Here is an 11637-nt window from a genome sequence, read left to right on the forward strand (position 1 = left end):
GGTGCTGTAGATGAAGGCAATATGAGAGTGCTGCAGCACCATCTGTTCACGCTGTTCTTGCACCATTAGCTGGGTGTTTCTCTTGCAGACCTCTAAAGCATCCAGCCCTGCTGCTGGGGCTGCAGCCTCCCCTCCTTTGGAGGGGAAAGTGTTAGCTTTGTCTTGGAACCTTTTTGCTCTTTCTTCGTGCATTCCTTGCTCCCATCTCTGACCTTTAAACTCCGTCCATGGACTGAAACACATGGATAATTCATGCCAAACCTGTGCCTGCTAAGGAAAGTAGACTGGACAACAGCAAATACAAGCGTAACCTATGCTTTGTTCTTATTAAAACCATTTGGAGATTAATCCATGACCTGATGTAATGGTGCATCTTCTGTTTGCCATTGACTCTGTTGGTAGATAGCACAGCCACACCAGAGTAGCTGTCATGGGCTGAGACTTCAGTGGGCTGGATGCTGCACAGCCAAACAGCAGAGGTGCTCCTTGTTTAGAGAGCTTACACAAGTATGATATTCACCTGGGCATCCATTATTTTCTTTCTTCTTGTATACTCCAAATATTTGAGTTTTTTTTTAATCATAATAACAAAAATACATGTCTTTAAGAAGTATAAATCTTCACAGCATTCAAAAATCCCGTTAATTTCCTTCTTTAGAAATACACAATTTATGGAGATTAAGACACCTTTATTTCTTTTAAACCTTGACTATTTCCTTAGCAATGGCACTCAGCTTGTCTCCTGATCTCCATGCAGTTTCCTGTAAAGAGTATATATTACCATAACCTTTGAAATGTAGCGGAAACCAGGAGTTTATTTCCAGACCTGGATCCAAAGTAAAGTCCTATTTGGGACCTAAAAAATGTTTCAGCGTTGAAACATTTCTTTGATAGCTAGGAAAAGCTTTTCCATACTTTTGTGATTTAAAAATACCTGCTTGTCTCCAATTTGGCCATTCTATAAACAGCATTGCCTCTTAGTGACATCTGCTGGAAGAGATAGCATTGAAACATGTTCAGGTTTTCTCCATGCCTGCTACCTGCCAGCATTTTAGCTCCTAAGGGAAAAAAAGCAAAACAACTCACTCTGTATTTCTGAGCAATAACTGGCCAGTTCTGCTTTGAACTTTTCCTTATCCCACAGGACAACTGTTCTTCACCTTGTTCTTGTCCTGACATAAAGGGAATGCCCCATATGCCAACATGACAAGGATCCAGAAAGTTATAAAAGCTCCATTGTAAGGCTAAATCCTTAACAGGAATTAGAGCAGTTTGCATGAAGGAAAAGAGGGGAAGTGCATTAGAGCAGGAAGTCATTAAAATAATGAATCACTTGGCAGAATCCAGTTTTTTCTATAGGGTTTATACATTTTTTGCAAGCAGATTTACATTTTCAAGATTGTCAATTTAAGCTGCATCGTCCATGTAGCTTTTCTTCTGCTACTTCTCACCAAGAAAACCAGCTGGAGAGGTTTAGTAATGAACTAAGATGGGAATATTTTTCTCTTTTTTCTTCCTGAGACTGCTATGATGTGCATCTCTTTACTACTTAGTTTTGGCTCTTGTTTTAGCTGTAACTCTATCATTGCACGTTTTGATATATCTTATTCTTATTGTAGACTAGAATATGCATATTGGTCTATAAAACTAGAGACTGAATTGTTTCATAAGTATATCTGGGCATATTGTGAAGACTGTGAAGTCAAAGACTGTGAAGTCAAAAACGGAAGATGAAGGTTTTTTTCAAACTTTATGATTGGTCTTTCATGGAAACAGCATAATAGACTGATCTCCTTGTAAATCAGTGAGAAGATACAGAGTTTTACTAGAGGAAGTCTGGAATTTAATCTCCAGATATAACAAGTCATCATTCTTTGTTTTTTTCTCCACTTTGACAGGTTTTATTTAGGACAAATACCAGTTTAGAGCAGATATCTAGATCTCTAACTCTTTGCTGGCTAATGTTAGGTAAGACAAGTAACCCCTCAATGACTACAAGAACTAACAGCTTATAGCATATATACAAATTTTAAGGAAATGCAATATTTGCAATAGAAAGAACTATCTTTTTTACTAGATTGTTTTCTATATCTGGGAAAAATGACCCAACTTTGGAATATGCAGTCTTTCCTCAAGACTGAAGTACATACAAGTCCTCAAACTGATCTGTATCTCTTTGCTTTTGCTTCCTAGACCATCTCCTGCTCCTTATATATGGATTCTAAACCTGGAACTTGTCACCTTTTGGAAGTGTAAGCCAATATTGGCACCTCATCTGAAAGATGCATTCCCTTGTTTTTCATGCTCTAATTTTATTTTTTTTTAAACATCTGCAGTTCTGATCTGAATAAGTCACAGCTGGTTCACAAATAAAACTTTTTTATGCTTTAGTAGTCAAATCTATCATTGGTGCAATCCTCTAGACTGCACTGGCATTGTGTTGATTACATCCTAGGTACTTTGTCTGGAAGTTGAAAAAGTAAGACATGTCACCACTCACTTGGATAATTTGCACTGTGATTATAGGATATTTAACACCCAGAAGAGGAAGTAATTCCTGTAGGAAAAGGAATTGGATTTCAGTTATATACACATCATAACAAATGAAATTTGTAACTAAACAGATACATTTTTTTTGACAATATAATTTGAATCCTTTTAAGTTTCCTGACCCTTAGTCAAAAATCAAATTCCCTCTCACCAATTTCCAGTGTTCAGCTGTTACTAAACATTCATTTTGTCAAAGCTTCATTCTGTTATACTGTGTGGGGTTACTTTGCCCTGAGATAGCCAAAGCTGAATTAACACTCCCAGGATTTTCTTCTTGGTTGGTGGGGGGGAAAAGGAAATACCTGCAGAGTGTGATTCAGTCCATTGCAATGCAGGCAAGTGCAAGCAGTGAAGTGACACACCTCTGGATGTGCCTAGGCCATGTGGGGAGTCTAAGGGGATTATACTTAGACACTTAAAATTAGGTGAGAGGATCTTCCCAGTGTTCTCTCATGTTAGTTGGTCCTTTCACTATCAAATAGACAGTAAACTCACAGTCATTTTGCTGCAGATTCCAGTTTGTGAATGCAATGAATTTTTACCCCAGGGCATGGCTACACTGTAATTAAGTGATTTAAACAGTGTGGGTTTTAGCTGCCAAATATATCCCCTGGATCTCAAACAAAGTTTTGTATTTTATGCTGAAGTCCACTTCCCACATTTTTGTTCCTCGTTATCTAAGCTACTGAGGTTTCAATGACACCTGACTGCAGAGGAGCACACATATGGAAAGGCAATTCTGTGCATCCCTAAACACCTGCTTTGTGCATCAGCAGAATGTCTGCTGTAAATCCTTTCATGGAAGACTTGCCCAACTCCTTTTTGCAGCTATTGTAATCTGAAAAGATAAGAATATACAGAAGTTAGTGTAAAAGAAGCCTAAATGATTGTATTACTTTTTTATTACTTTTCATTACAGATACATTAATGTAAATCTCGGTCAATATCTTTTCATTTTCTCTTCCTGAGGCATTGGACACACAGTTATTATTTTATATTGCTTTATTTATTTACTGAAAGTGACTATTAAGCATGAAATGTACATGCTACACATTGAAACCAAATACAATGCTTTATTTATTTTTTTTTTTTCTTTACACTATTGCAATTAAATTATAGTTATTTGCTTGGGAAATGTCTGGTTTTAACTCCCCTCCAGGTTGCCCTGTCAGAGTTTTCTTTGACTTTAAAATGAAATATAAGAACATTAGTTACTTTTATTCTTTCAAAAACTGATGTTACGGTTATCGGTAATTTCTCACCATACTGATAAATTCCCCTTAGAATTACTGATATGTTTTTGTGTTGACTGCAGCACTGTGCTGACTACTCTAAATGCCTTGTAATCCTTCTTCAATCACAGCTGAATTAATTTACCAAGCAGGAGGTCCAGAAAGCAGCCACTAGGATTGTACAACTGAGGACTTCCATATTTTCATGTTCAATTTTTCCCTGGTTTTCAGTCTGGACACAGATTTTCTAAAGAAAATCAGCAACTTGACATCCATGGCAGGAAGCCATGCAAGTCCATTTTGTGCATGTGACAGAGTTTCTAGAAGGATATAATTCCCAAAGTATCATCTGGCACACTGAGCAGGACATTAAAACCAGAATGCATCTCTCTCTTTTGGAAAAAGTGTTCCTTTTTTTTTTTTTTTCCCCTGAGCTTTTGAAATATTAAAACATGTCTTTTGTACAATTTGAAATACTTTCACTACCTTTGAAACCTAGCTTTCTTTTTTTACATCCCCACTATCAAGGCAAACGCTGAAGATCTCCCTGGATATCACTAATGTAATTATTAGAGTTTCAAGAAAGTGCCTTACAATTCATGTCAGTGAAGGTGTGCCTCTGTTTCTATTGAAATTCAGGTAATGTTTCCTGTTCATTCAATAGCAGGAGGATCAAACTTTGCAGTTATGGTAACTTTGTGGAGTCTGAAGAACATCTGCTTTTTTCTAAACTATTTTCTAAAGCTCCGAGTGCAGTTCAGTTGCAACGCTTGAAAAACAACAAAATTTGCAGATTATGATATAAAAGGTACATTTTACCATAGATGATTTTGCTCAATTTACATCCTTATTCTCACCAATATAATTTAGAGTTTCTTCTGAAACAGGAAACAAAAGTGATAAGGCACATCCACACTTTCATTTGCTTGGTTTGTCATGTTTTGGATGAGAGCCAAAGCTCAGAAGTGGGGAAAAACACCTGGCTGGCATTTTACTAAACAATATAACCCCCTTTTTCAACTTCAAAGAACTACAGAATTTTGTTTCCTTTGTTTTTCTCGATATCTCCTCTTAAAGGGGACAATATCAAAGACAGGAAATCTGACTTTCTATGGGATTAAATGATTTTTGGTTCTCCATTTCCTTCAGATACATGCAGAACCTTTTCTCAATTACTCTCTCCTGGCAAACCTGTTTTTCCACTTTTCCTGTTGCATGTAATTCAGCAGGTGTGTTGTTTTCTCAGGCTGACCCAAACCTGCTGTTGCCTTCTGTTTCACTAATTTTAAAAAACCTTTATAAAATCAGTGCTGCAAAGGCACACATAGGATGCATTAGTAATTATATACAAAATTGTTTCAATAAATGAGTAATAGGGTTTAAAGTTTTGCATTAAAAAAACCCAAACCAAACCAACCAACCAAAAAAACAAACAAACAAAAACCCAAACAAACAAAAACAAGCAAACAAATCCACCTTAAAAATCCTGGAAAGAAGATTTGTTATAATCAAATTACAGATTGCCAGTAATCAATTTTTTTTGTGTACCATCTGAATGTTCAGGAGAGAAAATTAAGATGTACACTGTATGAATATTGAGAAATGGTTGCAGTCCTTAAAAATGTCCTGTGCCTTACAATTTCCATACACTGCTTAAGAATGTAGGGATTATTTATGTAAGAGTGCAATGATCCTTATGTAATACCTGGGACAGGAATCAGGGTCTGAACAAAGTACATTAGTTGACTCATCTTCCCAGACTGAGAAAACATGCTCTCAGTTACCTGGCAGATATAAAACCAGATTAAAAACCAGATTTCACAGGGATTTGTTCTGCACACTTTCATCCTTCCTTTCACCAGTCTGGATCTGAAAGATAAACTGAAGTTAAGAGCATTTTGAGCAGTAAGGACAGGGAACAATTTTCATTTAGCTACTGGTAATTAGACAGTTGTCCTATATGACATATTTCAGTTTTTGCATTGGGCAGAGAAAAGGGAATACTGAAAATGTGGGATACTTGAGTACTTATCAAAATCTGTGGAGATTTCCAGATTAGACCATAAAAGAGGAAGGTTTTTTTGCTTTTGGTCGGACATTCTTTCTTCAAGAAGGGAGGAAATGACTGTTCTCCATCACCCTGGGCCAACTTCATCCCCGTGTTCACTCCACTCAAACCAGTAGCTCTTTATCAGTACAGATGAATTGGACTCACTCTTGTCTGTCTGCAGCCAGTAAAACTTTTTTAAAAAACTATTTTTGCCAAGTATCAGCATTTTCTTAAATGGATAGTTTTATGCACTGTCACCATAAGAGATGAGTTGTGATGAAATATTTTAAAACACATGATTGTCAGAATTAACATAAAAGCCAAAGTCCTATATCACTGACAATTACAATGATTGTCCTTCTCATCCAGAAATATATTACAGATACTAAACAGTGTTATGACATTTTATATAATGCCACTAGGTAAATGGATGTTTAAAGAGGAAAATTCTAAACCAGATGATTTTACAAGGCCATACAAAAGAAAAAAATAGGTTTTAAATTTATTTATATTATCACAATGCCATGTGGTCACAATACTCTTATATAAGGCTACAAGTTGCACAGTTTATCCTTCTTCCTTTGGAAAATACATTCCTCATGTTTTTGTAAAACTTGGGAATCCCTAACATGTACCTTGAGACATGGAATATGAGTTGTATGGCTAATGTAGCTTGCTTTCCCTAAGTCCAGGGTAGACCTGCCCCTAGAGAAAGTGAATGAAACATAAAATAGCTGTGGCTGCTGTGGGAGGGAGGTAGGAGAACAAATCCTAATAAACAGCAGATTATCTAATGTGTACTTCCAGCACCAGCTTCATTACATGAAGATTTGCTTCCTTGGATTCCTCACCTTCTTCTCTTTCAGAATGTCACTGGAATAGAAAGTTATTGAGTATTTGTTCTGTATTTAGTTATGAAATGCCTTAAGGAAATCCAGCTGCTTCCAGGATTATTTCAGCCATGTACACTGTTCTTCATCAGCTGATTCAAGGTCTGGATATCATTATGGAGCACAAGCAATGTACAGACCTGATGCAAAGGAAAAGATTCAAGAATAAAAGATACAAACAGGGAGCAAATGAACAGTCCTTACCATCGAATGAATACATTTTTTATACATGCAGAACTAGGGTTAAAGTCCACAAAAACTGACAAATACTTGTTGCTTTGTTAAGGTTCTTTTTTATACAAATTTCTATGAACCAGCCAGTGCTCCCGAAGCTGTAATTGGGATCCACAGGTTACTCATTTTGCATTTTCCAAAGGAAAAATACTAAAACTAGCTATACAAAAGTTAATCAAAACATATGATCTCAGTCATAGTAACAAGGAAATTGCCAGTAGATTTCATAATTTTTGTTCATTTAAGTTAAAAGGAATATTGAAAGATCTCACAATGGAAAGGGGTTATTCAGGAAATATTACAAAACACCAGACACTTCTGATATTTATATGCCTGCAAACAATAAGAAATAATTCAAACAACAAAATCAGAAAAAAATCCTGAAGTTGTTCTAATTCACTCAAAAATTATTTTCATGAGGTTCAACTGATTTGGCTTGTTTTTTTAGGCACTTTTGCTACGGTAGAGTAGTCTGATTTGCTATCTTGAAAAGACTTCTGCTTTATATTTGCAGTAAATCTTGAGGTGGTTCTGATACTGGGATTTTAATCCACATATTTACCCAACTGTTGAAGTGTTTTTCTATTCTACATTGATGTCATACAAAAGAAAAAGCGTTTTTTCTCAAACACCATGATTGATTTCTACCTTCAGTACTTCATGTTTGCTTATGGTGGAAGAAAACATTTATATTTTTTTATTTCAGGTCAAACGTATAACAGTGGAGGTAAAATAACTTCAGACAGAAGGTAAGTTTCCTGAAAGGAAACTGCATTTTTAATTTGAGAAATAATTTTGTGCTAAATTGTGGCCTAAAATCTGGTTCCTAATATTTAGTTAAAGGAACAATGCATTGCATTGAAGTTAGCCATGATGTGGAAGAGGTGATCATCTCAGCTTGGTTAATTATCACTTTATTTTATTCTTCCTGCCTTCAGTGTGTGAGTGTTTGACAAGAGAAAACTCCATGTAATCCTCTGGAGACATTGTTTTATTTCAGATTATAATCTGAACTACGTTTGATCAAATACGTGATCCATAGGATGCAGTCACAGGTTTTGGGAGTTTTCCATGTGCTTTATTTTGTCCTACTGATATTTTCTTAGGTACATGTAAATACAGGAACTTCTATACAGGATCTTACTCCATCATTCCTAAACCTTATCCACATAAACTCTCTATGTTTCTCCATGTGCTTCTGAGGAAGGTGACATGGCTTCACAGGAGCAGCCTATTATCTCTTCCTCCACATTAGATCTTAATTTCAAATAGCTACATTTGTGAAGCACAAAGATAAACGTTCCTTTTATTGTTCTTGGGGTAATTATCAAACCCCAAGATGGTGTTCATATTCCTGTACATTTGTTTTCTCAGCCTATTAAAATGCACTTAAATATTTGAAGTCCACAAATTTCTTTTCAAAGAAATTCTGTATTTCTTTCTTGAGAAAACAAAAACTAATTTTTCTTTTCTGAGAACAGGGTTTTTCTTTAATGTCTATGGATTTTTTTATTTATTCTGCTAATTTTTTAGCAGTCTAAAATGGGATGACTAGTGTGAACATAATATATTAGCTGGAGATACACCTCTGATACCAATAGAATTATATTTTTGTTTATCCTCTGCTCCATTCCTTATATAACCTAATGTTTTGACAACTCAACAATTCACACCAAACAGAGGGTAACAGGATTCAAACAAAATCAATTAACACTTCAAATTTTTCCCATACTGCATCTGTTCTTGTTGTACAGGTACAAAAGATGATATTATGACAAGATTCTAAATTTAAATTTTATTTACTTCTGTGCAGTGGGAACCAGTATTCATTTGGCTGAATACTTCTGTAGTAGAAAAAATTGTGGTTTGTTCATTCCTATATATGAGTTCTGCTCAAGTCAATAAGGTAGCCGAGATCATGCAGCACACTGAAATAACACTGAATTTCCATTCCTTTTGGGAACCAGTGTATGGGTGACTGTGTTCCCTAGCAGACATAGTTTATGTCTTAGAAAGAAAAGCAGAACCACCTGAATATGCTGGTTGACGCTGAAGACAAAAGATTATCTTTCTGCAATATATTAGAAAAAGTCATCCCATTTTTTAAAACATCTCTGGACTTTCATCTACCAGTTTTAAAACCTGATATGTAGGAATGATCAACGCTAAAGACTAATGGTAGGATTTCTTTCCTTCCTCACTTTCCAAACTTCATGGGTTCAATATGTATTGAAAAGATCAGGAATTATTCTGTATATTTTATATGAAGTATTAACCCCAGGAACTGGACATTCAAAGCTTGCACTTCTAAGAAATGCCTTTGGAAGCCAAGCTAATGTCCGTAAAATGTCAGATGGGATTTTATTGCTTCTAAGGAGGCTGTTTCAATCCATAAAGAGTATTCTTAAATGTGAAAAGAAAAAGAGAATATGTTTCTGCAAATACAAAAAGTATTATTTTTGTTTCTTATAGTTTCTATTGTGAATGGTTGCTTATGTCTATCTTTGTTTCTAAGACGTTGATAAAAGTATAACAAAATGCTGTCTGCACTTGGATAGATTTTCACCCTGGAACAGTTATTTATCACCTGCTAAGCTATTCATTATATGCCTGTCAGATAAGAGATACAGAGTAACTTAGGAATTTGCCAAAATTCCTTAATTTTAAATTAATCTTAGGCTTGCTAGAACAGAGGTTTCTTTCATGTGGTTAGGCACTTGTCTTATCCTGGTATCTCTCCAAGGTTTAAGGATTAAAAGTGACTGTGATGTGGCACCACTTAAATCAACAGAAGTTTTTATTGATTTTGTGGGATCTCCTTGGGTTTCTGGCTCACATGTTCTAGAACTAGTTGAGGAAGCTGATCCATTTTGCAGACTTTTCTGCCTCCCTTACCTTCTCATATCTTTTCCCCACTCCTTTATCACAGTCTGATTTAAGTTTTCATAATAAGACATCCTGGTGTTAATTTTTTTCCACTCCCTCTTTGAACTGCCCTTTGTTCAGAGGGAGTAGTGCTAGTTGTGATTTTACTGGAGTTTTATCTAAACCCACAAGACTGATGAGAAGAATTATTGAAGAACATCCAACAGTGATGGAAATGGGAGAAAAGGCTGGGGATAGACTGTACATCAGTGGCAGACACTTCACCTCATAAACAGAAGGACATTCAGAGGTATTCCAAAGAAAAGAGCAGGGCCTGGCAAATATAGTACTTAGCTAGTACAATGTAGAGTTTGGTGAGGTAGGTTAACTTTGGTTTTGAGGAAAAATAATTTTTGTTCAACACTGTCATCAATTAGTACAGTGTGACACAATGAACACAATGGATTCAAAGGATTATCATCTGGCTAATACACCAAATTAGATTTAATAATCTAATTTTTTCTTCTATGTGGTTTATTCTGACATTTAAAGAGAGTTTAAATTCACATAGCATTACCTGCATAAAAGTACAGCATCTATTGATCCAAATCCTTCAGCAGACAGATCTAATGTGAAAAAAAATAAAAAAAAAATCCTTTCTATCATAAGCATCTGGCTACAACAGATGCTTATGATAGAAGGGACAATTCCTTAGGACAATTCTGCATTGTCCTAAGGAATATTAGGAAGCTGTCAGACTTTCTAACTCTTATCTTTACCAGATCCAAGTCAGACGAGCAGTTTAGATTAATCCTTATCAGAACATAATTTTTTTCCTTAAAAATATACAAGCCCTCACTGAGATATTTTTGGGACTTTGGTGGGTCAGTGCTGTGGACAAGTAAAGAAGTCACCCTCACAAACGAGGAAGGCTTGCCAGTAACCTCCCCAAAATCTGTAGTTTACCTTAAAGGCTGCAGCTGCTGCCAGTGGCTCTTGCACGGTCCCATACAACTCACGATTATCAACATCTCTACATAATTAAAGAACCCTCCAATCACTGTTTATTTCATTTACAATTTGAAAATAAACAGAAAAATATTTACCATTCTTATGACAAGAATTTTTATTATTTTTACATTTTTCATTCTTCAAGAACTTTCTTTTTTCCAAAATATAAGCCCAAACCATGTCATTCTAACATTTTAATTTATTTTTTTTTTCACTCTGGTTCAAAATCAAATTGATTCTGAAGCTTCAAGTCTTTCTGTGAAGTGGAAATTTCAATGTCTATATATTTCTAGAGTTTTCTGAACTATGCAAGCCTTTGACAATACTTTGCCTCTGCCATACAGACAATTAAAATATGCAGCCTTCAAAGAAGTTTGATTTGCAGTTTAATCCGTATTTTACTCCTATAAAACCACAGCAAATCAGAAATACACTTTGTGAAACAAATGAAACAGACATTTACTGTTTTTATAGCCAAGAGAAGAATCACACAGACATTTTAAAATCTTTTCTGTTTTAAATTATACTCAGAGCTTCGAAGGAGAAGCTTTTTTTACACTTTTTTTACACTTATTCATCTTACTTTAAACTACCAGAAATGAGAAGGGACAAAAGCTGCAAGTAAACTCTACTGTTCCATAAACTAAAAGAAAATGAAAAAATAAAAAATTTGTACAGCTGTTTTCACAGTCTGCTTCGGCTCCTTGCAAAAGTTATTTACACTCTTGTGTTCACAAATATATTAAATCCTCAAAATAACTATGTTGACTGCCTACTTTAATTCTTGTCATCAAAATTACTTAAA

Source organism: Cyanistes caeruleus, chromosome 1, assembly GCF_971803275.1.
Source record: "Cyanistes caeruleus chromosome 1, bCyaCae1.hap1.1, whole genome shotgun sequence".
NCBI lineage: Eukaryota > Metazoa > Chordata > Aves > Passeriformes > Paridae > Cyanistes > Cyanistes caeruleus.